The sequence below is a fragment of the Bos indicus x Bos taurus genome, unplaced genomic scaffold, assembly GCF_003369695.1.
Source record: "Bos indicus x Bos taurus breed Angus x Brahman F1 hybrid unplaced genomic scaffold, Bos_hybrid_MaternalHap_v2.0 tig00000558_arrow_arrow_obj, whole genome shotgun sequence".
Taxonomy (NCBI): domain Eukaryota; kingdom Metazoa; phylum Chordata; class Mammalia; order Artiodactyla; family Bovidae; genus Bos; species Bos indicus x Bos taurus.
The window spans coordinates 1-23,965 of NW_020867234.1; the positions used below are offsets into that span (position 1 = coordinate 1).

At 37.6% G+C, this 23,965-nt stretch overlaps 1 long non-coding RNA gene across 1 annotated transcript; it reads right to left on the minus strand.

The window, feature by feature from the left end:
- Positions 1-537: 537 nt before the first annotated feature.
- On the minus strand, positions 538-23,428 carry LOC113888647. Its single transcript, XR_003510029.1, has 5 exons — positions 23,199-23,428; positions 21,690-21,776; positions 4,945-5,075; positions 1,561-1,676; positions 538-564 (listed from the first exon to the last, which is right to left on the minus strand). It is a non-coding gene; the product is annotated as an uncharacterized LOC113888647 (long non-coding RNA).
- Between the last annotated feature and the right edge of the window lie 537 nt (positions 23,429-23,965).

The following is a 23,965-nucleotide window of genomic DNA, read 5'->3' on the forward strand; positions in this document are numbered from 1 at the left end:
CATTTTTCATTATATTCAATTTTCATCTATTTCATAAGGTAAAACTAGAAATGCCTATTAAGGTTAAATTATTCTAAAATTTCACTATAAATAAAAAAGGATAATGGATAAGAGATATTCAACACCCCTGATCCTTGCTTATATAAACAAATGACCACAATGAATTCTACACACAAAAATGCTCAAGTAATCTAATGCTCAATTTTTAAAACTAGGGATGATAGAGATTGTCCATTTCTATAAGCTGCTATTCAAATATGATTTTTTGGCCAGTGTAAACCTTAGCTAAATTAATCCATGGATAGAAACATTAAAAAAAAAAAATCAATTCACCAGGTATGAATCACTGAAAAAAATGATTGCTGATTTATGGTTTTATTTGAAATCCAACATTGTTCCTATGAAAAAGCAAGCCATATTCAATTCAGTATTATAATTTAAAAGTTTTATAATATTTCAGATTTAAGATGGACATTTATTTTTACCTAATAGACATGTCTTCTGTAATATAATAGATTTCACGAACCATGACTTTTCCAGAAAGAACAGAGAAAGAAAATGAACCTGTTGTAGGAAAAAAAAAAAAACCCAACAGCAATTAATGTAATTGTTTTAAAAAACAATAGAGCCCTAAAAGCTTTAAATAATCTTCACATTCAATTTATTCAATAATTAAATGTTCTTTCCCTACTTCTTTCCTGATATCCTTACAGCCTTATTAATCTTGTCATTTTCCCCTCAAATGTAAGAGAAAGTGCCATAGATATCATTACTATGAACTGAGTTACTAAATAATTATATGAGGACGTTAGTTTAACAGCTACTTCTATGAATAATTCTCTTGATTAGGCACAGTCATTAAATGAACCCAAAGCAGTTCACCATTTTTCTCCATTATTTTCGGTGACTCCAGGAACCAGTCATTGCCTCAAATTAATGAAAGACTACTTATGTTTGAGAGAACTTTTATTTATGACCAGTAAGAGGTACTCTAAGGAAGAGCAGAAATATTCTATTAGGTGATCCCTCACCTCTTCTTCCCAGTGGTTCAGGGTTTTTCCAAAGAATATGACTTCCTAATATACCCTCCTATCTACTTGCAAACTTCCCATTTATAAGTAGGTTAAATTAATAAAAAAAGCTACAAAATGAAGTACACAAGATGATTCCACTTAGTTATAGATTTTTTAGGTATCAGTTTTTTTTAAAAAAGCAGAACTTCATCAAGCATTAGAAATTTTCTTTGGATGGTAGAATGTTGAGAAATATCCAGTTCCATTTTTTATATGTGTCCAGATAATTCAAATTATTTTAATGAGGATCTCTTGTAATCCAAAAAAGTCAAAATACTACAGAAACCCTTTGGGAAATAAGAACGAGGTAAAGGACATAACCAAATGGTAGTTCAACTCTAGTCGGGGTACTATATTAGAGAAATTTCAGGTAGATTAGTTTAACTTTCATGAAACAAAAGTAAATTTCTAAAGCCTACTGCGTGTTTACAAAATAAACTTACAATTTCCAGATTACACAGAAGAAAAAAAAATTACTCAGACTTACCAATATGAATATAGCCACGCTTGTATAATCTGTTAAGAACCAGTGTTAAAATAAGGCCAACATTCCGAGAATTATAATACGTGAGATAAATATCCATCCACAAGACAAAATAGTAGCTGTTGGAAGAAAAGAATGCAAAAAAAGGATCTCACTATACATTTCCTTTTGATCACCTTAACATTTTAATAAAAATTTGTTAGTAAAAGATCATTTATCACGTTCAGAAACGAGAAGATTTTCTTCCAAACGGTAACATGTCCTCTTACAATTTAATACTTGAAGTTTTTAAAACCAGAGGTTGATTCCACTTTACCCACCTTTCAAATTCATTCTCTTTAGTCATTCACCAGAAAAATTGAGATTTCAATCAGATCAAGTAAAACAATGTTTCAAGTAAAACTACTTTCCTTTTTTTCTGTTTCATTTTACACTACTTTGTACAGTTTTATTTATTAAACACACACAAAGTGTTCTGGGAAGAGAAAGCCCATATTTCTGAATATTCTGGGAAAAAAAAAAATCTACCTTTATTAGACTCAGAGTTCATTCCTAAGCTATTTCCTAAAGGCTACAGTCACTTACCAAGAAAACTGATGATTTTTTTACATCAGAGAAAAGTCACTTTAAAAACAAATCAACAGTCTCTGCTTTTAAAATACTGTTGGAAAGAAGTGAGAAATTTAACCTACTTAAAGGCATATCATGGCATCTGGTCCCATCACTTCATGGGAAATAGATGGGGAAACAGTGGAAACAGTGTCAGACTTATTTTTTTGGGCTCCAAAATCACTGCAGATGGTGACTGCAGCCATGAAATTAAAAGACGCTTACTCCTTGGAAGGAAAGTTATGACCAACCTAGATAGCATATCAAAAGCAGAGACGTTACTTGCCACAAAGGTCCATCTAGTCAAGGCTATGGTTTTTCCTGTGGTCACGTATGGACGTGAGAGTTGGACTGTGAAGAAGGCTGAGCGCTGAAGATTGATGCTTTTGAACTGTGGTGTTGGAGAAGACTCTTGAGAGTCCCTTGGACTGCAAGGAGATCCAACCAGTCCATTCTGAAGGAGATCAGCCCTGGGATTTCTTGGAAGGAATGATGCTAAAGCTGAAACTCCAGCACTTTGGCCACCTCATGCGAAGAGCTGACTGATTGGAAAAGACTCTGATGGTGGGAGGGATTGGGGGCAGGAGGAGAAGGGAAGGACAACAGAGGATGAGATGGCTGGATGGCATCACTGACTCGATGGACGTGAGTCTCAGTGAACTCCGGGAGTTGGTGATGGACAGGGAGGCCTGGCGTGCTGCGATTCATGGAGTCGCAAAGAGTCGGACACAACTGAGCGACTGAACTGAAAGGCATATCTATATTGAATAGGCCACCAAATATTAATATTATTATGTTGCAGTTGGTAACACAGTAACTTACTTTTAAAGAACACCACTAAATACGCTTCAATACATGTTATTCTATATTTGACCATTTTTCATGAAAGTTTATAGTCACTAATAAAATCTGTAATATTCCTCCCCAAACACCTAACTCCTTAATACATAAATGACAAAATACAAGAATGTATTTTTTGATAAATTTTCTTTTACTTATGCATTTGAAAAGTATAACTATTTTCTAGATTAAGACAAAGTAATATAAAGCAATTTAATATATGTCACCTTTTGGCAACACTGTATTAAGTTTGTACTTTTAAAAAAATTATGTTAACATACCTAAAACAAAGCAGTCACTGAGAGTCAAAATACATCATTAGTTACTTATGGTAGCTTAGACTGATGTTAATAGCTTTGAGGGTAGCAAGTGCTATGATTTGTCCATAAAAATATTCTAGAACAATTCTTTTGAACAATTATTTTGATGATACAATATTATTTTAAACTTAAAGTCATCCTGTATTAATTTTTACCGTGAATCACACTGTGTGAACAGCAAGTTGCTATGGGCTCTTCAGAAGGCAAAGGTATTTGCTGAGAAAGCATGCTCTCATCTCAGAAAGTAGACCCCCTGGAAGCTGTGGCCCTTTCAGTGTATCATGTCCCTCCCCGCTCCATGCCCTTCCATAATTGTAAGACCATTAGTAAAATAGTGAGATTAACAACCCCTCATTGTTTTCCTGGTTGTTGTTATTATTTTCACCTGAAAGAAGGAGCTGTATACCATGCATAAAAAAAAAAAAACAGAAATTCCTAAATGATAGGAAAGGGGGCACACAGGATATAAGAAAGATGTCTGCCTTTAATTAAACTAAAGATAATTTTCAATGCTGTTTTTATGAAATTATATTTCATAGTATTGTTTTGCACTTCATTTTACTTTTAAGTTTTCATTATGATAATTTAGAATAGTTCATGTCATCAATTAGGGGAGAAAAAACAAGTTTAAATGGTAAGCCAATCCTACCTACAAACCATAAATTATTATAATTCCCTTTATATACAGTTCTCCTCTACTGTAACCCTATCACACAGCATCATGAAAGAAGCACAAGCTACACTCAAGAAAAAGAACAGTGTGTAACCTGTGTAAGTTATTTACTTTTTATGGGTCTCAATTCCCCAATAGGTTAATAGGAAAATATCAGCTACCTTCATAAGTCTGCTGTGAACATTACTGAGACAACATACGCAAAATGCCTGTGGCACATGGTACACAGATGTTTAATAAATATTTCCATCACCTCCCTTTCCTCTCTCACTCCATCTTACCCTTTCTATTTTCCTCTCTGCACTTTTCTAATTCCTATGCTAAAATTCAAATCAAATAGCGTTCTTCTATGAAACATCCTGGACAGTAACAACCTACAGTAATTGCTCCCTTTCTCAGTACTTGATGTATTTTCTCCTTATCTGTTCATATTCATTCACTCACTCATACGTCTTCCCTCTCTCTGCAATTTAATTATACACTGCTTTGTATTATTTGTGTATACCTAGAAAAGTTCTGGAATATAAGACAAAAAAATCATTACTGGAAAATTCCACTGTCAGGTACATAAGGAGTGAGGAAAGAGATAACATTTAATTAGGCAAAAACATTTACCATGAGGATTTATCACTTTATAATAAAACAAAAGTGTTTGCGTGTATGTTGGGATGGGAAATGGAAGAGCTGATCTGAAACAGTAAAGAAAAGCTAGGTCTCTTATCATCCCACTTCCCCTAACACAGACAAGGAAGCAGCCTAAGGAAAACAGCCCTCAAGAGCAGTTTCCAGAGCAAATATTCATAGAAACACAGATTAAAATACTTGTCTCCAAAAACACAAACAAATGGTATTGTAAGCACTCTAACCTCAGTGAACTACAGCTTAAAATCTGGCAGCTGTTAATTCATACACAAAATAAAGTACAAGAAAATATATTCTACTTACCAACAAGGAGCCAAACAACGTTGGAATTGTGTTCTGTAAGAAAATCTTCTAGTTGAGTGATACTAGGAACAATACTCTCATTCTTTCTTTGATCCATTACTAAAATTTTTCCAGAATAGCATCTAAAAGGCCTAAAAGAGTTCAAAAGTTAAATTTAGAATTTAACCTATGTAAGGGGAAGAAAGGTGAATTTAATAAATGTGAAAGTTTACTAAATCATATTCTGCTTTCTTCAAAGAGAGGAATGTAAAACTATAACAAACAGTAAATAACAAAGATGTCCACATTTCTACATAAAATATAAGACAATGTATCATATTTTAAAGTCCTGATTCACCAATCTAAGTATGAATAGAGATCCAAGTTTAATTACTAAACTCTGGCTCAAAATAAGAGGGACATAATTAGTCTTAAATCTAACCAAAGATATTTATTCTCAACAATCAGGAAATATCAGTCATCAATATTAGACAAATTCATCTAGACTTGTACCCAAAACTACCACTTAATTATAATGTATTTATATATTAAGCTTTAGTAATCCTTCTTAACCTCTATCAGCTGTGTATTCCCATTATTCCATGAAGAAACAATCTTCCTAGTTTAAATTCATTCTAGATAGAATCTGGACACTAAGCAGATCTCCTGCTATCAGATGCTCAGGATAAAATATAATACACGTCAAATTGTGACCAGACGTGCAAATGTATTTGTGTGTGTAACTGAGTATGTGTATGTATGTGTATGTGTATATGTGCGTGTATGTGTGTATATATGTATATGGACTGAGAATCAGCAAAAAGGAATGCAAGTTCTTCTTTTTATGATCTAAGAAACAGAAAATTATCCCTCTGAGAGTACAGTATTAACATGACTAACCCAACCCATCTATAACAAAATTACCTTGTGATAAATCAGGAAAAGGGGGAGAAAAGTTAGACAAAGAAAGCTACACAGTTAATAATCCTTTATGACCAAAGAGCATACATGACTTTCATGGAGAGTCAGAAAAACAGATTTTAAAATAGAAAGATATGTGAGGACAACTTTCTAGTTGAAATTCCATACAGTTAGCTTATAACCTTCTCAAAATGTTTTTCTGTTTACTCATCACAATCCTATCTTCACAGGTCACAGAACAAGTTTAAAAACTGGATGAGACAACATTGCAAGATACTGTCTACAAGAGGATTACAACATTTCCTATGTCTGCATTGTTGAAAACACTATAATTTAGAGGCAAATTAAAAATTTATTTTAAAAAAATGAGTTCAGTAACAAAAGGTTTATTATTAAAAGTATATGAAAACCTAGGGCAAAATTGCTAGAGCAATTTTAATGTTTTCATTTTCAGTAAGCTTTTTTTCCTGTGGTTTAGAAAGTAAGTAAGAAATGTTAATGTATTGAAAACATTGGTGGTAGTCAAAGGCATGCCGTGCTGTGCTTAGTCACTCAGTTGTTCCAGCTCTTGCGACCCCATGGACTGCGCCCGCCAGGCTCCTCTGTCTAAGGGGATTCTCCAGGCAAGAAAACTGGAGTAGGCTGCCATACCCTCATCCAGGGAGTGGAAGGCAAGGGCATGGGGTGGTGGAAATGACTGAAGAGGGTCAAAGGATACAGACTTTCAGTTATAAGATAAATAAGTTCTGGGAATTTAAAAACAGCATGGTGACTGTAAACAATAGTGTAGTGCATATTGAAAGCTGCTAAGAAAATATGTTTTAATCGTTCATATCATGAGAACAATGTGTAATTATTCGAGACGATGGATGTTATCTAAACTTATTGTGGTAATCATTTTGATCATATATCAAATCATTATGTGGTACACCTTGAAGTAATACAGTGTTATATGTCAATTATATTTAAATAAAACTGAGGTGAAATGCTACATTTTACAATACTTTGAAAAAAATCTATGAACTAGTAGCAAAATTAGGAGGCTAATTTTTACAACATGAGCTTTCTCTTTCTTATCTTTTGAGACTAAAAAAAGTAAAAATTTTAAAAGGGAGAAAACACTTTGAGAAGGCCTACAATCTAAACCAAATATTCATATATTATATAATGGTTTTACATATTATAAAATAATGTCTGAACCTATCTCAAACTTATTTTTCCATTTTACACATGTATCGCCAGCACCACTACTGGGTTGATGAAAAGAGCACCTAGTGACTCCTAGTGGGTACTCCATGAGGGATATACCCTGGCATTCAGATCTCCATATAAAATGGGAAGTGATCTCCCTGCCAAAAGGATCCACAGTCTTCATGCAAAATCACTTGGACCACCCATCACTTTAAGAATTGTCAAGACAGAAAGCTGCAGTATCACAGTTTTACCAACATTTGTCCAATTACTAGTTAATGCAAAATCATTAACAGAAATCAACAGACAAAGGCTGCTATACTGTTGTTAACAGTAGTTAAAAGAATATATTTTGAGCAAGTACAGAAGTAAAGGCTAAGCCTTAACAAAGGCCCTAAAATAAAGGAGACATCCTGGCCTAAGGGAAGTGTCTAAAAACAACACTGGACACAGAAAACCCAGACTGAACTGGGGCTATACACTTGGCCACATTGCTTAAGTGCCACACAATCCCTCAAAAGTGTGGCAAAGTTTGAGATAGGTTCAGACGTTATCTTAAAGAAGATGAAATGGAGATTGATTTAAGAACCTACTGCATAACCTTCACTGAGTAAATGATGGAATAAAAAACAACCTGGTTGTTTCCTCTTTCCTACCTAAACAGTTTATGCTAAAAGCCACAAGGTGAAGTCAGTCTCTCCCATCAGGAAGCTTCCATAAGCCTCTTACCCTTTTCCATCAGAGGGCAGACAGACTGAAAACCACAATCACAGGAAACTAACCAATCTGATCACATGGACCACAGCCTTGTCTAACTCAATGAAACTATGAGCCATGCAATGTAGGGTCACCCAAGACGGACGGGTCATGGTGGAAAGTTCTGACAAAACATGGTCCACTGGAGAAGGGAATGACAAACCAGTTCAGTATTCCTGCCTTGAGAACCCCATGAACAGTATGAAAAGGCAAAAAGACAGGACACTGAAAGATGAACTCCACAGGTCGGTAGGTGTCCAATATGCTACTGGAGAACAGTGGAGAAATAACTCCAGAAAGCATGGAGAGACAGAGCCAAAGCAAAAAAAAAACACGCAGTTGGGGATGTGACTGGTGATGGAAGTAAAGTTCGACGCTGTAAAGGGCAATACTGCATAGGAACCTGGAATGTTAGGTCTGTGAATCAAGGCAAATTGGAAGTGGTCAAACTGGAGATGATGAGTGAACATCGACATTTTATGTATCAGCAAACTAAAAACTAAAATTCAAATTGGTGAATTTAATTAGGATGACCATTATACCTACTACTGTTGGCAAGAATCTCTTAGAAGAAATGGAGTAGCCATCATAGTCAACAAAAGGGTCCAAAATGCAGTACCTGGATGCAATCTCAAAAATGACAAAATGATCTCTGTTCATTACCAAGGCAAACCATTCACTATCACAGTAATCCAAGTCTATGCCCAGACCAGCAATGCTGAATAAGCTGAAGCTGAACAGCTCTATGAATACCTACTAGACTATCTAGAATTAACACCGAAAAAAGATGTCCTTTTCATTATAGGGGACTGGAATGCAAAAGTAGGGAGTCAAGAAATACATGGAGTAAGAGGCAAATTTGGCCTTGGAGTACAGAATGAAGCAGGGCAAAGGCAGATAAGAGTTTTGCCAAGACGATGCACTGGTCATAGCAAACACCCTCTTCCAACAACACAAGAGAAGACTCTACACATGGAGGTCACCAGATGGTCAATACCGAAATCAGATTGATTATATTCTTTGAAACCACAGATGGATAAGCTCTATACAGTCAGCAAAAACAAGACTGGGAGCTGACTGTGGCTCAGATAATGTACTTCTTATTGCCAAATTCAGACCTAAATTGAAGAAAGTAGGGAAAACTACTAGATCATTCAGGTATGACCTAAATCAAATCCCGTATGATTATACAGTGGAAATGATAAAAAGATCAAGGAATTAGATCTGATAGAGTGCCTGAAGAACTATGGATGGAGGTTTGTGACACTGTACAGGAGGCAGGGATCAAGACAATCCCCAAAGAAAGGAAATGCAAAAAGGCAAAATAGTTGTCTGATGAGGCCTTAAAAAGCTGAGAAAAGAAAAGACAAAAATGGCAAAGGAGAAAAGGAAAGATATATCTATTTGAATGCAGAGTTCCAAAGAATAGCAAGGAGAGATAAGAAAGCCTTCCTCAGTAATCAATGCAAAGAAACAGAGGAAAACAATAGAATGGGAAAGACTAGCGATCTCTTCAAGAAAATTAGAGTTACAAAGGGAACTTTTCATGCAAAGATGGGCACAATAAAGGACAGAAATGGTATGGACCTAACAGAAGCAGAAGATATTAAGAAGAGGTGGCAAGAATACACAGAAGAACTGTACAAAAAGAGCTTCATGACCCAGATAATTACAATGGTGTGATCACTGACCTAGAGCCAGACAGCCTGGAATGCGAAGTCAAGTGGGCCTTAGGAAGCCTCACTACAAAGCTAGTGGAGGTGATGGAATTCCAGTGGAGCTACTTCAAATCCTAAAAGATGATGCTGTGAAAGCACTGCACTCAATATGTCAGCAAATTTGGAAAACTCAGTTGTGGCCATAGGACTAGGAAAGGTCAGTTTTCATTCCAATCGCAAAGAAAGGCAATGCCAAAGAATGCTCAAACTACTGCACAATTGCACTCATCTCACACACTAATAAAGTAATGCTCAAAATTCTCCAAGCCAGGCTTCAACAATATGTGAACCATTAACTTCCATATGTTCAAGCTGGATTTAGAAAAGGAAGAGGAACCAGAGATCAAATTGCCAACATCCATTGGACCATCAAAAAGCAAGAGTTCCAGAAAAACATCTACTTCTGCTTTATTGACTATGACTGTGACTATAAACCCTTTGATTGTGTGAACCACAACAAACTCTGGAATATTCTTAAAGAGAAGGGAATACCAGGCCACCTGACCTGCCTCTTGAGAAACCTGTATGCAGGTCAGGAAGCAACAGTTAGAACTGGACATGGAATAACAGACTGGTTCCAAATCAGAAAAGGAGTAGATCAAGACTGTATATTGTCACCCTGCTTATTTAACTTATATGCAGAGTACATCATGAGAAATGCTGGACTGGATGAAGCACAAGCTGGAATCAGGATTGCCAGGAGAAATATCTGTAACCTCAGACATGCAGATGACACCACCCTTATGGCAGAAAGTGAAGAACAACTAAAGAGCTTCTTGATGAAAGTGAAAGAGGAGAGTGGAAAAGTTGGCTTAAAATTCAACATTCAGAAAACTAAGATGATGGCATCCAGTCCCATGACTTCATGGCAAATAGATGGGGAAACAATGGAAACAGTGACAGACATTTTTCTTGGGTTCCAAAATCACTGCAGGTGGTGACTGTAGCCGTGAAATTAAAAGATGCTTACTCCTTGGAGGAAAAGTTATGACCAACCTAGACAACATATTAAAAGCAGACACATCACTTTGCCAACAAAGGTCTGTTTAGTCAAAGCTATGGTTTTTCCAGTAGTCATGTATGGATATGAGAGTTGGACTATAAAGAAAGCTGAGCACTGAAGTATTGATGCTTTTGAACTGTGGTGTTGGAGAAGACTCTTGAGAGTCCCTTGGACTGCAAGGAGATCCAACCAGTCCATCCTAAAGGAAATCAGTCCTGAATATTCATTGGAAGAACTGATGTTGAAGCTGAAACTCCAATACTTTGGCCACATGATGCAAAGAACTGACTCATTTGAAAAGACCCTGATGCTGGGAAAGATGGAAGGCAGGAGGAGAAGGGGACGACAGAGGATGAGATGGTTGGTTGGCATCACTGACTCAGTGGACATGAGTTTGGGTAAACTCCAGGAGCTGGCAATGGACAGGGAGGCCTGGTGTGCTGCAGGCCATGGAGTCACAAAGAGTCAGACATGACTGAGTGATTGAACTGAAGTGAACTAGAGTAAGGCAGGCATATGTACTGGGGAGGAGAGGGACAGGAGTCTCAATGGCCAAAAGAAGAATGTCAGAGCCAAATAAAATCCTAAATACTCTAAGTATCCATTTGTGTGGTGAAAAGGGTAGAGGGAAAGCAGCAGTATTTTAGGGTATCAAAGCCATAGCAGGATGAGGAGGAGTACTTCCCACGTGCTGCAGCCTGGGTGGAAGGACAAGGGCATCCAAGGCAGGGGGAGAGGGCAGGAGCAGTCCAGCTCAGGTATCAGAGCCTGGGCAGAAAAGAAGGTCATTCAAACAGGGAGGCTTCCTAGTGCAGGGTGTCAGAACCCAAGAGGAAGGCATCAGATCCCAAAGAGATAAGCAGAGCTTTCATGCAGGAGGGTGATCTGGAATACGACAGGAGCAGGATAAGGAGGACAAACACCTGGGAAGTGGCTCATGCAGGGGATGTGGAGGGAGTTAATCTAGTAAGTATATCAAGAATAATGGAAGCCAAGTTTCTCACTGTCAGAGGATATATAAAGGAAGAAAATCAGAATTAACCATGTGGTGTTGAATAAAAACTAGAGGTATGGCTTTCAATATAAATGGATACAGAAATAGCTATAGCTGCATATGTATATGTGTGCATAGTTCATTCACAGACCCTGCGAGCAGCACCCGAATATAAATGAACAGAAGACTTCTCTTCTGAAAACCATTTTCTCTTTAGAGGGGTCCTTGAAGAAATGGCTAATTCTACAACTAGGGCAGGGAAAGTCAGGATGAACTTTTTTTCCGTAAAGGAAAGAAGTGTTCAAAGAATGATGGAAAATGTTAAAAGGAAGTAAAAACCAGCTTTAAGAGGCTACCATTGGCAAAATCTGGGACAATTTAAGCACTGCCATAAATAATAGTAACAAACCACAACCCATTTAATAAATACAAATCTATGAATCCATACCAATATAAATAATCAACTAAATTTTGATGAGCAACAGCATACTTATGTCTTAGAATAACTGGTCTCCAAAATAACTATTAATGAAGAAGGGGAAAAGAGGAAGTTTGAGACAGCTGACAATTAAGTGATCAAAGTTCCTGTGTGCTTAGTTGTGTATGACTCTCTGTAACCCTTTGGACTGTAGCCCACCAGGCTCCTCTGTCCATTGGGTTTTCCAGGCAAGAATACCAGAGTGGGCTGCCCTTTCCTTCTCCAGGGGATCTTCCTGACCCAGGGATCAAACCTGCGTCTCCTGTGTCTTCTGCACTGCAAGCACATTCTTTACCCTCTGAGCTATCGGGGAAGCCCAAGTGATCAAAGTAAACACCATCAATATAGGTATAAATCAAAATCATTTACTTTTTAATGAAGAAAACAGCCTAGTGTTGGTGGTATAGTGGTGAGCATAGCTGACTTCCAAGAAAACAGTCTCACTTCCTTGATATTCCTGCAAAGACACATAACCTGAATCTAATCTATCCTGCTTCTCTCCTCTCAATCATAATGATGAATAAAGATTGTTTTATTCAACTTTGTATCCACAATACCAGTAACAATGCCTTGAACACAGCCATTAATTTCAAGTATGTCATTTTAAATGGTATTTTTATCTATTACACAAAAAGTAACATTGATCTACACGTTTTAAGACATGTTCTCTCAGTATTTTATTCACCTATATTCTGTTCATTCTTCCTGAAATCCATGGGACTCATTTCAAAACTGCTGTCCACATTAGAAAAGAAATTGTGGCAATTACTATTTTAGTGACACACAAAGAAAAGCACAAAAATGTGAAACAGTTTAATCAAACACAGCAACGGCCAGAGATTTATCAAAGTTCCTAATACCACCACCATCACAATTCTTAGAAACAGTTTTTCGAAAAAAAAAAATTACTTTTCTAAGTGAATTATCTGTAAAACCTTTCAAATACTATATTCAACTTATTTTCTCTCCCACTCGCATGAAGGAACAAAACTAACATCTAATACTTGCATCATCAGATTTTTAGAGACAGAACTCCAAATCTTGATCTGGTCCTACAAGAATAGATAGAGGTCAGCCTACAAATCAATTTAAAAAAAATACAAATAATCTGACAGAAAAATGAGAAAATTTATAAACAGGTAATTCACAGAGAAAGATAATATTACTAGCAATTGGCAACAATCACAATTTATCACTCACTAGTCATAAAAGCAAAAAATTTTAGAAAGATTACAAACAACTATATTGGCAAAAGTATGGGGAAATGGGCACTCCTATAGTTGACAGAAGTAAAGTGACTTTGAGAAGAACAATTTATCAGATACTACAAAAATGTACATGTTCTGATTTGAAAATTTCAGTTTCAGGGCTCTATTTCTCAGAAATACTTAGAAACAAAGATGTTTTTTTAAGGATAATCACTGCAGCATTATATATCATACTGAGAAAATAGAAAAATGTCAGTTAATAGGAAAATAGTTGAATTATGGGATACCCTTACCATATATAATACTCTTACTATGTGAAATAATATGTAGCCTTTTTAAAAGAATAAAACAGCTCTATAGGGAATATACAGAAATGTTCAGGATATATGTAATGTTAGGAGGAGAAAAGCAAGTTGAGCAAAAAGATGTATAGTACTCTACTTATATTTAAAAATAATAGACTATCCATTATATGTATTACATATCTAAGCCATATATATACACCACATATGCATATATGTACATATGTGATGTGTATATGTATATACTTTTATTAATCTGCAAAAACAGTAGCAAAGCCATTACTTCTGAGAGATAACTATTATTTAAATATTTTACAACTGGCTTGTAATTATTCCTTAATTAAAAAAAAAAAAGGAGGGTGGTGGCTGGAAGACAGGACATGACAGGCAAGAAAGGGGCTTTTCCTGCCCAAGCACACATGCCACAGCCTCTCCTTATAACTATGGCCAAGGAACAGATTTCTCCCACCTCTAGAATATCAACTTGATCATCTGTCAATTGATCATCTGTCATTCTACCACCATGTCTGTCTTTCTTCAGTTCTTAAATCCTTTTTTAAAAAAATTAAAATGCAAATACCAAGCAATATCAAACTCAAAGGCTTCATTAAAACCTCAGAAATATCAGTTAACACCTCAGCAAGAATTATTTGATTTGATAGCTCTGAGTGTAAGAACGGAAGCTGAACAGCTGTACTGTTATCTAAAAGGGGAAAGGGCTAGGTTACAAACAAAGAAGGAAGAACACCAACAGGAAAGACAATGGAGGAAGGGAGAAAGAGGAAGCAATTATCAAGGAATAAAAGAAGAGTCAAAAGGCCCTGCTTCAGACTGTATTGTTCCAAAAGCAGACCACAGTGTGGATTGAGAGCATCGACTGAGACCACCTGGATTCAAAAACCAGTTCGAAGATTATAGCTATGTAACCATGGGCAAGTTACCTAACCTCTCCGTGCTCTTATTCATCTGTAAAATGAGAACACTAATAGTATCTACCTCACAGAGTTTACAGTTTGGATACGTAAAGCATTTAGAACAACTCTGGCACACAGTAGGTTAATACACTGTGTAAACGCCTGATGCTGGCAATCAATGCCACTCGTGCCTTGCCCATATACTGCTGATATTCACTTCTACACCAGAAGATTACTCATTCTCAACACTTGTAACACCCTACTGTAGGCTGCTTTCTGACTGCAGAAATGTGTTCAGTCTGTACTTAGGGTAGGCCAGAAATGCTGAATTAAAGTCAATGATGCCTAGAAAGTCGTTGGGTAAACACCTGCAGCCTCCCTGCTCTTGACTTGGGATAACTCTGACGCATATTTTATTTGGTCTGTGAGAGATCCCCAGTGGTAGTGAGCTCCAGATGCCCACAGTAGTAACCGTATCTTAGCATTCATCACATTTTAACTATTAGTTTCGAAGTCTGTTCCCCACAAGACTGCTAACTGCTCTTTAAGGATGTCTTTGCTATTCTGTCTGCCCTGGTGGTTCAGATGGTAAAGCGTCTGTCTACAATGCGTTAGACCCCGGGTTCGATCCCTGGGTTGGGAAGATCCCCTGGAGAAGGAAATGTCAATCTACTTGAGGACTACTGCCTGGAAAATCCCATGGACAGAGGAGCCTGGTAGGCTACAGTCCATGGGGTCGCAAAGAGTTGGACACGACTGAGCGACTTCACTTTGCCCTATTCATCTGCCTATGCAATACTCAAAAAAGTTCCCGGTATGCAGTAGTCTCTCAATAAATACTTGTTTCATAAATGAATGAAATAAGTGCATCACTGTAGAAAGTACATAATTATGAACTATTGCCAAAGGTAAGTACTTATTTAAGGCCAAGAGACTCCTAGATGATCTTTTTCACACTCAAGAAAATTTGGTTTTCATTTACTTGAGTTTAAGAAGAGGATATTCAACATCTTGATAACCCATTCCATATATAACAAAAATGAAGGAAAAAATAATCATACTCAAATCTCTCATGCAACAATTAAGTTACAATTATATGTATAAAAGGTATTCACATATCTTCAAATTGTTAAAGTTCTTTGAATTTAACCACAGTTCCTTTTCATAAAGAAAACTATATGGTTGTTTGGGTTTTTTTAATTTCTTTTTTATTTAAGTATAGTTGCCAATCTCTGCTGTACAGCAAAGTAACTCAGTTATACATATATATTTTTATATATTATGTTTCATTTTGGTTTATCATTTTGGTTTATTCACAGGATATTGCATATAGATTACTATGCTAAACAGGTTTTAAGAGCTGGAAAATACATCAACTTTACAGCTTTCCTTTAAACTTCATCAACACTGACATTCTCTTCAACATCAAGCATGAGTATCTATCAGCACATAGCAGCATTCTGTACACTACAAATTCTGTGAAGTATTCACTTTGTAGACATTTCTACATTGTTTGTCCATAAACCAAACTAGACTGATTTTACATTAACTGTTACACAATATATACAGATTCTACATTAACTGTTACAGAATATATTTCAAACTTACTTGAAAACTTTCCAGGTATGGTTTGGTTTCTGCACATTCATAAGAAATTATCTTGAGATACCTTTGTACAGGTCTCAATTTCAAAGTCATTTTATGTCTGCCTTAATTAAGAAGTAACTGACTCAAAGTGCAAGTGAAAGTTCCTCAGTCAGGTCTGACTTTGCGACAACATGGACTGTACAGTCCACGGAATTCTCCAGATCAGAATACTAGAGTGGGTAGCCTTTCCCTTCTCCAGGGGATCTTCCCAACCCAGGGATCGAACCCAGGTCTCCCACATTGTAGACGGATTCTTTACCAGCTGAGTCACAAGGGATATGGATATGGGGGAGAGGGAAGAAGTAACTGGCCATGTCTGTTTATCAACATTCTCATCATACCAAATCCAAAGCAATTATTTTTATTAGGATGTTGCTATGCAGAGAACTAACATCCATTTAATAGCCAATTTCTATGAACTGAGAACAGTTAAATTGAACTTTTACATAAATACTATAACATAAAGAGGCTGCTTTAGGAATTTTATGCAGATACAACCTTATACTACAGGTGAAACCTAAAACAGTATTTTAAGTGGATATGGAGCTGGATAAAACATACTTCACATATATATAAAAAGTGACAAGGTCCAATAAGGTCAGTAGTCTAAAGTTTAGACTTACAAACATTTTGGACAATGTTACATTACTCTTTTAAATGTTCATTCCATACTGTTAACTCACCATTATAATGATAAGATATAGCTACCATTATAAAATGGCCAACATTTATTCACTGCTTGTTATGTGCTAGGCACTGTTCTAAACACTTTACATATAGTTACTGATCTGTTAGAAATAACTACCTATTAACAATTCCCCATATTACAGAGAGAAAACTGTGGCAATGAGAAGCAAAGCACAAACACAGCTAAGATATGGCCAATCTAGGATATGAACCTATACAGTTTGGCTTTACAGTCTGTGTAAATTTATATTGCCTTTCACATCATATCAGTTCAGTTACTCGGTCGTGTCCAACTCTTTGCAACCCCATGGACTGCAGCACACCAGGCCTCCCTGTCCATCACCAACTCCTGGAGCTTACTCAAACTCATATCCATCGAGTCGGTGATGCCATCCAACCATCTCATTCTCTGTCATCCCCTTCTCCTCCTGCCTTCCATCTTTCCCAGCATCAGGGTCTTTTCTAATGAGTCAGTTCTTCATATCAGGTAGCCAAAGTATTAGAGTTTCAGCTTCAACATCAGTCCTTCCGATGAATATTCAGGACTGATTTCCTTTAGGATGGACTGGTTGGGAACCCTCAAGAGCCTTTTCTAACACCACAGTTCAAATGCATCAATTCTTTGGCACTCAGCTTTCTTTATTTATAGTCCAACTCTCACATCCATACATGACTACTGGAAAAACTATAGCTTTGTCTAGACAGACCTTTGTTGGTAAAGTAATGTGTCTGCTTTTTAATATGCTGTCTAGGTTGGTCATACTTTTCTTCCAAGGATCAAGCGTCTTTTAATTTCGCAGCTGCAGTCACAACCTGCAGTGATTTTGAAGCCCAAGAAAATAAAGTCTGTTACTGTCTCCCCATCTATTTGCCATGAAGTTATGGGACCAGATGCCATGATCTTAGTTTTCTGAATGTTGAGTTTTAGGCCAACTTTTTCACTCTCCTCTTTCACTTTCATCAAGAGGCTTTTTAGTTCCTCTTCACTTTCTGCCATAAGGGTGGTGTCATCTGCATATCTGAGGTTATTGATATTTCTCCTGGAAATCTTCATTTCACCTTGTGCTTCATGCATATGTTCACAGAAATCAGCCTGTAATTGTCTTTTGGTTCTCACTTTTTTTAACTACAAAAATGAATCCCTTCCTTCCACCTCTAAATTCTAGATCAGGAGCTAATATTTAATGTTACCAAAATCCACATTTTGGTATAAAAAATTCATATTTTGCCCAGTATGGCATTTTTTTTCTTCTAAAAGAATTCTCAAATAAATCAAAGGCCAGTAGTCACTTTTTAAAATTAACTACAAGAGGCAACACATCAAGTTATTGAGCCTAATCAATGATAAAGGAGGATAAATTGTAAAGTCAAATCTGACTGAACCACCTCCTCACTTTTCTACACTTCTCTCTCTCCTGCAAGACATAAAGGCTGTAGCTATGTATTTTTACAGAGCTTATTTTCCCGCTAAAGAAACTGACAATTGATAGCAGGTATGTGACAGCTTTAATAATATGTACAAAAAGTATTTGATATTCCTCCCTTCAAGAAGTGGTGCTTAACTCATTCCCAAGTGTGGGCTGGACTTACCGATTCCATTCTAAAAGAACAGGGCAATGGAATGATGTCTCACCCTGTGAAAACTGGCATCATAGCTTCCTCTTTGCGCGCGTGTGCTCTCTCGCTCTGATCATTTGCTAGAGCAAGACAGCTGCAGGTGCTTTGTTTGGACACTTATGAAGCCCTAGAGAAGTTCATGTGGTGAGAATCTGAGGCCTCCAGCCAAAAGCCACGTGAATGAACCATCATGGAAGCAAATCCTCTAGCCCCAACTGGGCACTCACCTAACTGACGTCCCAGCCAATCAACTACAACCTGATGAGGGACATGAAGCCAGAAACAATCGGTTCAGGTCACTCCCAAATTCCCAACCCACAGAAACTCTGAGATGATAAAAGTGACTAAGTTTGGGGATAATTTCTTACTCTGCAACAGATAACTAATACAAAGTATGAGAAAGGTAATTTTGTGAGATATCTGCAAGCTATCTCTACCCTGATGATTCAAATCTGCCATCTTAAGCTGCACTACCCTCACTCCTCTTCACCAAATGATTAGAGGAGTCAGCAAAACCACATGGAGAAGGCCACTGATCACATGAGTGAACCAAATCCTCTACCATGAAGTGTGAATCTCTTGCAAGGACTCTGGGGAGCAACCTCTACCCTGTCTCCAACGAATTTATCTATACTCATAATCATCACCGCTTCCTTCCCTCTTGTCTAAGGAGACATCTATCTAAAGCACACTTGACCTGCATCCTTGTATTCTATCCCTTCCAACTTGGTTAATGACCCTGCTCCACCAATTCTTCTCCTTTATTCCTCTGTCTTCAAATTCTCTTTCTGATGATTTTTTATCCTCAGCAAATAAAAACTATAAATGTATTCATATCATTCATACCTTTAAAAAACAAACACTCTCTATCAAACTCATATCTCTAACTATCCCATTAACTATTTAAAAGCCAAACTTTCTGAAAGGGCAAATGACATCAGCTATTTCTTTTCCCTATCTTCTACCCAGTGTGAACTGGATCCATCTACATAATTGCTCCTGCTGAGGTCAACAACTTAACTGACATGTCCAATGGATATTTGTGTTAACTTCATTTTAGCTAATGCCTCACAGATGCCTAATACTCATTCCTTTCTTCCAAATTCAGTACTTCCATTTACTTGTGACTCTGATTTTCTTCTACTTCCCTGCCTACTACCTCATCTTTGAGGTATGTTTTCCTTTCACCTTACCCTTATTGCTGTTTAGCCACTCAGCTGTGTCCAACTCTTTTGTGACCCCATAGACTGTAGCCCTGTAGGAGATTCCAGGCTCCTCTGTCCATGGAATTTTTCAGGCAAGAATACTGGAGTGGGTTGCCATTTCCTTCTCCAGGAGATCTTCCTGACCCAGGGATCGAACCCACATCTCCTGCATTGGTAGCCAGATTCTTTACCCCTGAGACACCTGAGAATCCTATCCTTATTAAATATCCTTAAATATTACTCCCCATTCTCATCTCTTCTTTTACTCTACATGTTTTTTCCTTACTGATCTCACACATTCTCATTGCTTTTAACTATCATCTATAAACTAAGACTTCAAATTTAAATATCAGGTTGAGTCTTCTTCTTAACTCAGATCCATATATACAACTACCTAATGACATTTCTTGGAAGTCACAGATGCCTAAAATATAAGAGCCCCAATCTGAACTTGTCTCCACCAACCATGCATCTCAATATATTTCTCTTCCTACATACTCCCTCAGTAAATGGGCCCAGAATCCACTCAGTTTTTGATATCAGCTAGATATCAGATAATTTAGTTCATTTATCCTGAAAATATTAAATATTAATAACAAAACTGAACATGATAATGGCTAGAAGTCATCTTGACTCCACTTTCCCTCAAGCCTACTAAATATTACCCATTTTATCTCCTTTGTATCTATTTAATCCATCGCCATCTCTTAATTCCCATTTGCACTGCTTTGCTTCTAAGGCTTATTTGCCACCTAGATTACAATAGCCTCTGACTGACTGCCATGCTTCCAAGCTCATCTCTCTCCAATTATCATGCAGATTGTTACCTCTCTGACCACGTCTCTTCTTTTTGTCATATATAAGTTCCCTGAAGATTTCTCAAATTAAAGAGTTAATTTTCTTAATCTCCCTTAAACTTTTGGGATTCTAACACTATAGTTTTTAATTTATTTTTGAGGTAACATCGGTTTATAATATTAAGTTTCATTATATTTTTACTTCTGCATAAACTACAATGTGTTCACCACCAAAAATTTAGTTTCTATTCATTAGCATACGTTGATCTTCTTTTCCTATTTCACCTTGTTTTTTATATTCTACATATGAGTGAAATCATGCATTATTTGCATTTCATCTTATTTCAGTTAGCATAAAATCCTCAAAAGCTATCCATGTTGTAACAAATGGCAAAGTTACATCCTTTTTTACTGCTGAGTATATATCACAGCATTATTTACAATAGCCAAGATATGGAAACAACCCAGCCCCATCAAAAGAAGAATGGATAAAGAAGATATGGTCTACAACTATCTCTATCATGGAAAACAGTACACAAAAGTGAAGTCTGTAAGAATTCTGGTTTCCCACTGCACCTTAAAGTAGCACTAATAAGAGTACCTTCCTTTAGTAACTACAATAATATGAAAGATTATAAACACTACTATATGAGTAGTGCTGTTTTCCTAGTTTTTACATAAACCAAAAACATTCCTGCATATAAAACTTTTTTAAAAAGATATGGGTTAACAAAAATATTGCCTTCTAGAAAAAAGTTCACTACTCTAGTACTCTCCAGAACCATGATGACCACAACTCTTATCAGAAGCTTGAAAAAAATGCCTGATATACGGTTCTCAAACAGTAGTTGAGTACTTATTTATGAAAGTAAGATTCTCTCAATCATGTTTAACTATGTCTTCTATTATTCTCTGTAGAACTCATGGTGAAAAATATACTTAAGTTCAACTATACACAGTATTCTATGAAGAACAAACCAAGAATCAACTAATTTTCTTCCTTTCTTTTTAAAATCCTTTATAACGTGGGCAGATTGATGAGGAAGCAAAAGAGAGAACAGAAAGTTGACACTTAATAGATAATCAACCAAACACTTCCCTTGGCTTTCTCCTGCCAATACACAAGCTAAGTACATGACTCAACTGTCAGTTGTAGCAACAGTTCAAAACTCAGGTAAAATGATTGACAGGTCCTTATACACCACTGTCACCCACCCCCATTCTTAGACCAATTTATGCCAGTTAATTTAAGCAGGTTAAATTACGACTGAAGCAGAAAGTTAGATTTTTCTCTATGTGAGCTTTAATTGACAACCCAAAATATTTACCAAGTAGTTGTTTTTTTCCAGAGTCTGTAATGTTGTTTTCCTTTTCTTGATCAGAAGGCCTATCTGAAGTGTTTCATCTTAACACATCTGAAAAGAATACCAATTTTAACCAATTATACAAGATATTCTGGCTTTATCAGCAGTTTCACCATTTCAGATTAAATGATTTCATTACACATGCCCTTGTATGTGTGCACACACAAGGAAACTAATATTAATCCAATGTTATATTTTCTTCAAAAAATATTTCTAAAACTAGAAGATCACACGTTTGCAAACTACAGTCTTCCAAAGATTTCAAACCCACTGTACGGATGGAAAGAGCATGATTTTGGTAATCAGAGGATTCTAGAGGTCAGATGTTACCTTTAAAACATACTCCTGGGTCCTTGCCAGCAAAAATGATGCCTCAATTTCCTTCCTGTTCCCAGCATTTTTTATCAAATGAAAATCACCTTGCAAGTTCTCAAGCTGCTTGGGAATGGTAAACCATACTACTTAAAGGATCTGAACCGGAGTCCAATTACCTGATTTAAATCACAGCTCTGACTTTGGACAAGTTGTTTTTAGGGCTGTGGGATTTAGTTCTCTCATCTATAAAATGAGAGTTAAAAACAGACTTTACATGACAGGGTTGTTATGATTATTAAATGAGATATGAACATAAAGCATGTACCACCAGTACTTCAATAAGATAAATACTCTGGTTAATTCATTTATTTTTATACTTCATATATCTCTCTAATTTAAAATAAATCAGCTTCACTGCTATGCACAGAGCTGAAAGCAGCAAGGTGAAACCAGTTGAAACTCAGACGTTTCAACAGTCACGGAAAACAATTATTTCCTTACAGAAGAAATTTACAAGAATTCTCCCCCTTTAACAAGCGTCCCTAATTTGCTTCTGTCAAGACTAAGGCCAAGAAGCAGGAGGGGGACAATTCTGTAGAGGGAAAATCAACTTCCCTTCACCTTCCTTTGGTCAAAAGATGTTTCCGCTGAAATGTACTCTTCCATAGTGTAGACTCAGCAAGCAACAATCAGAATACAAGCACACCACACCTGAGGAGTAGAGAGGGTTTCAAAGGCTCCATTGCCCTTGGTCCACAATCTACCCTGCGTTAAGCACTCTGGGGTCTCCTGCAGCCCCATGCAGCTAACAAGGCTAAAAAGCCAGAGCTTACAGGTATATATATCGTCCTTCCCACATACCAGCAGGTGGGCGTCGCCCGCCTGTCTTACCACCATTCACAGGGCCAGTTCCTGCATTCGAGGCCCTAATCACCTGACTGTCATGGCCCTTTCAGGCCTTCTCACTGACCTCGGATACCCGGTGTTCAAGTCTCTGTGCTGCAGGTAAAGATGGCAAACGAGTAAGAGATGAGTCGACGCTGCAGCAAGCAAGCGCGACGAAGCCACACCTCCCTGATTCCGACAAGGCTGCGGTCCAGAGATGCTGGTAAGAGTGCTGCCCACACAGACCCTGCCCAGCCCGACCCGTTCCCTCACCTGAGCGAGCGCTGGGGCTATCGGAACCGCTCAGGTCTCTCTCCCGGGGACGCCGAGGGCCTTGGGCGGCGGCGGCAGCTGCTGCGCCCAGCCAAACACGGTCTGCTGAGCCCTGCCAGGGTCCACACCCTCTCGCCCCGCCACCCGGCCCGCCGCCCGACCTGCGGCCGGGGGCCCCAACCTCTGACACAGAGAGGGGCGGAGGAGGATGGGAGGGGTCCGAGATGGGGGCCGGGCGGCACTGCGGCTGCGTCAACTGGTAACGTCACGCGTCACGGCGCCGGCGCCTCGACGCACGCCACCCGAGCCCCGCCCAGGAATTGGGGCACCCCGCCCCTTTCTCGTTTCTCCGGACTTGGGGCGGAACCTGGACGTTGAGGCGGAGATAAGGGGCGAATGTGAAAAATCATTTTGTTACCCACCGTAAAGGAATGTTAATGAATTGCTCTACTTGAGGCCTTGAGAGAGATGAACACAGGTAGGGACAGATCCTAACAAAAAGGAGAATCAGACCGGTGCTCTGATTTGAAGTGAATCCGCTCAGAATAGAGAGCAGTATTCCTATGACTCTTATCAACATAGGGGAGGTTGACGGTGTGAAATGCTGCCACGGTGAATCGCTCAACTAAGTCTCGTATTGTTACACTAATGAAAAGTGGTTTGATACCACTTTTGAAGAGAAAAGCTCTTCATAATATTCGAGGGTGAACCAAAGCAAATGACTTCCTGGAGTTACAGGCTTACTATAGATATTTTGCACACGTCTT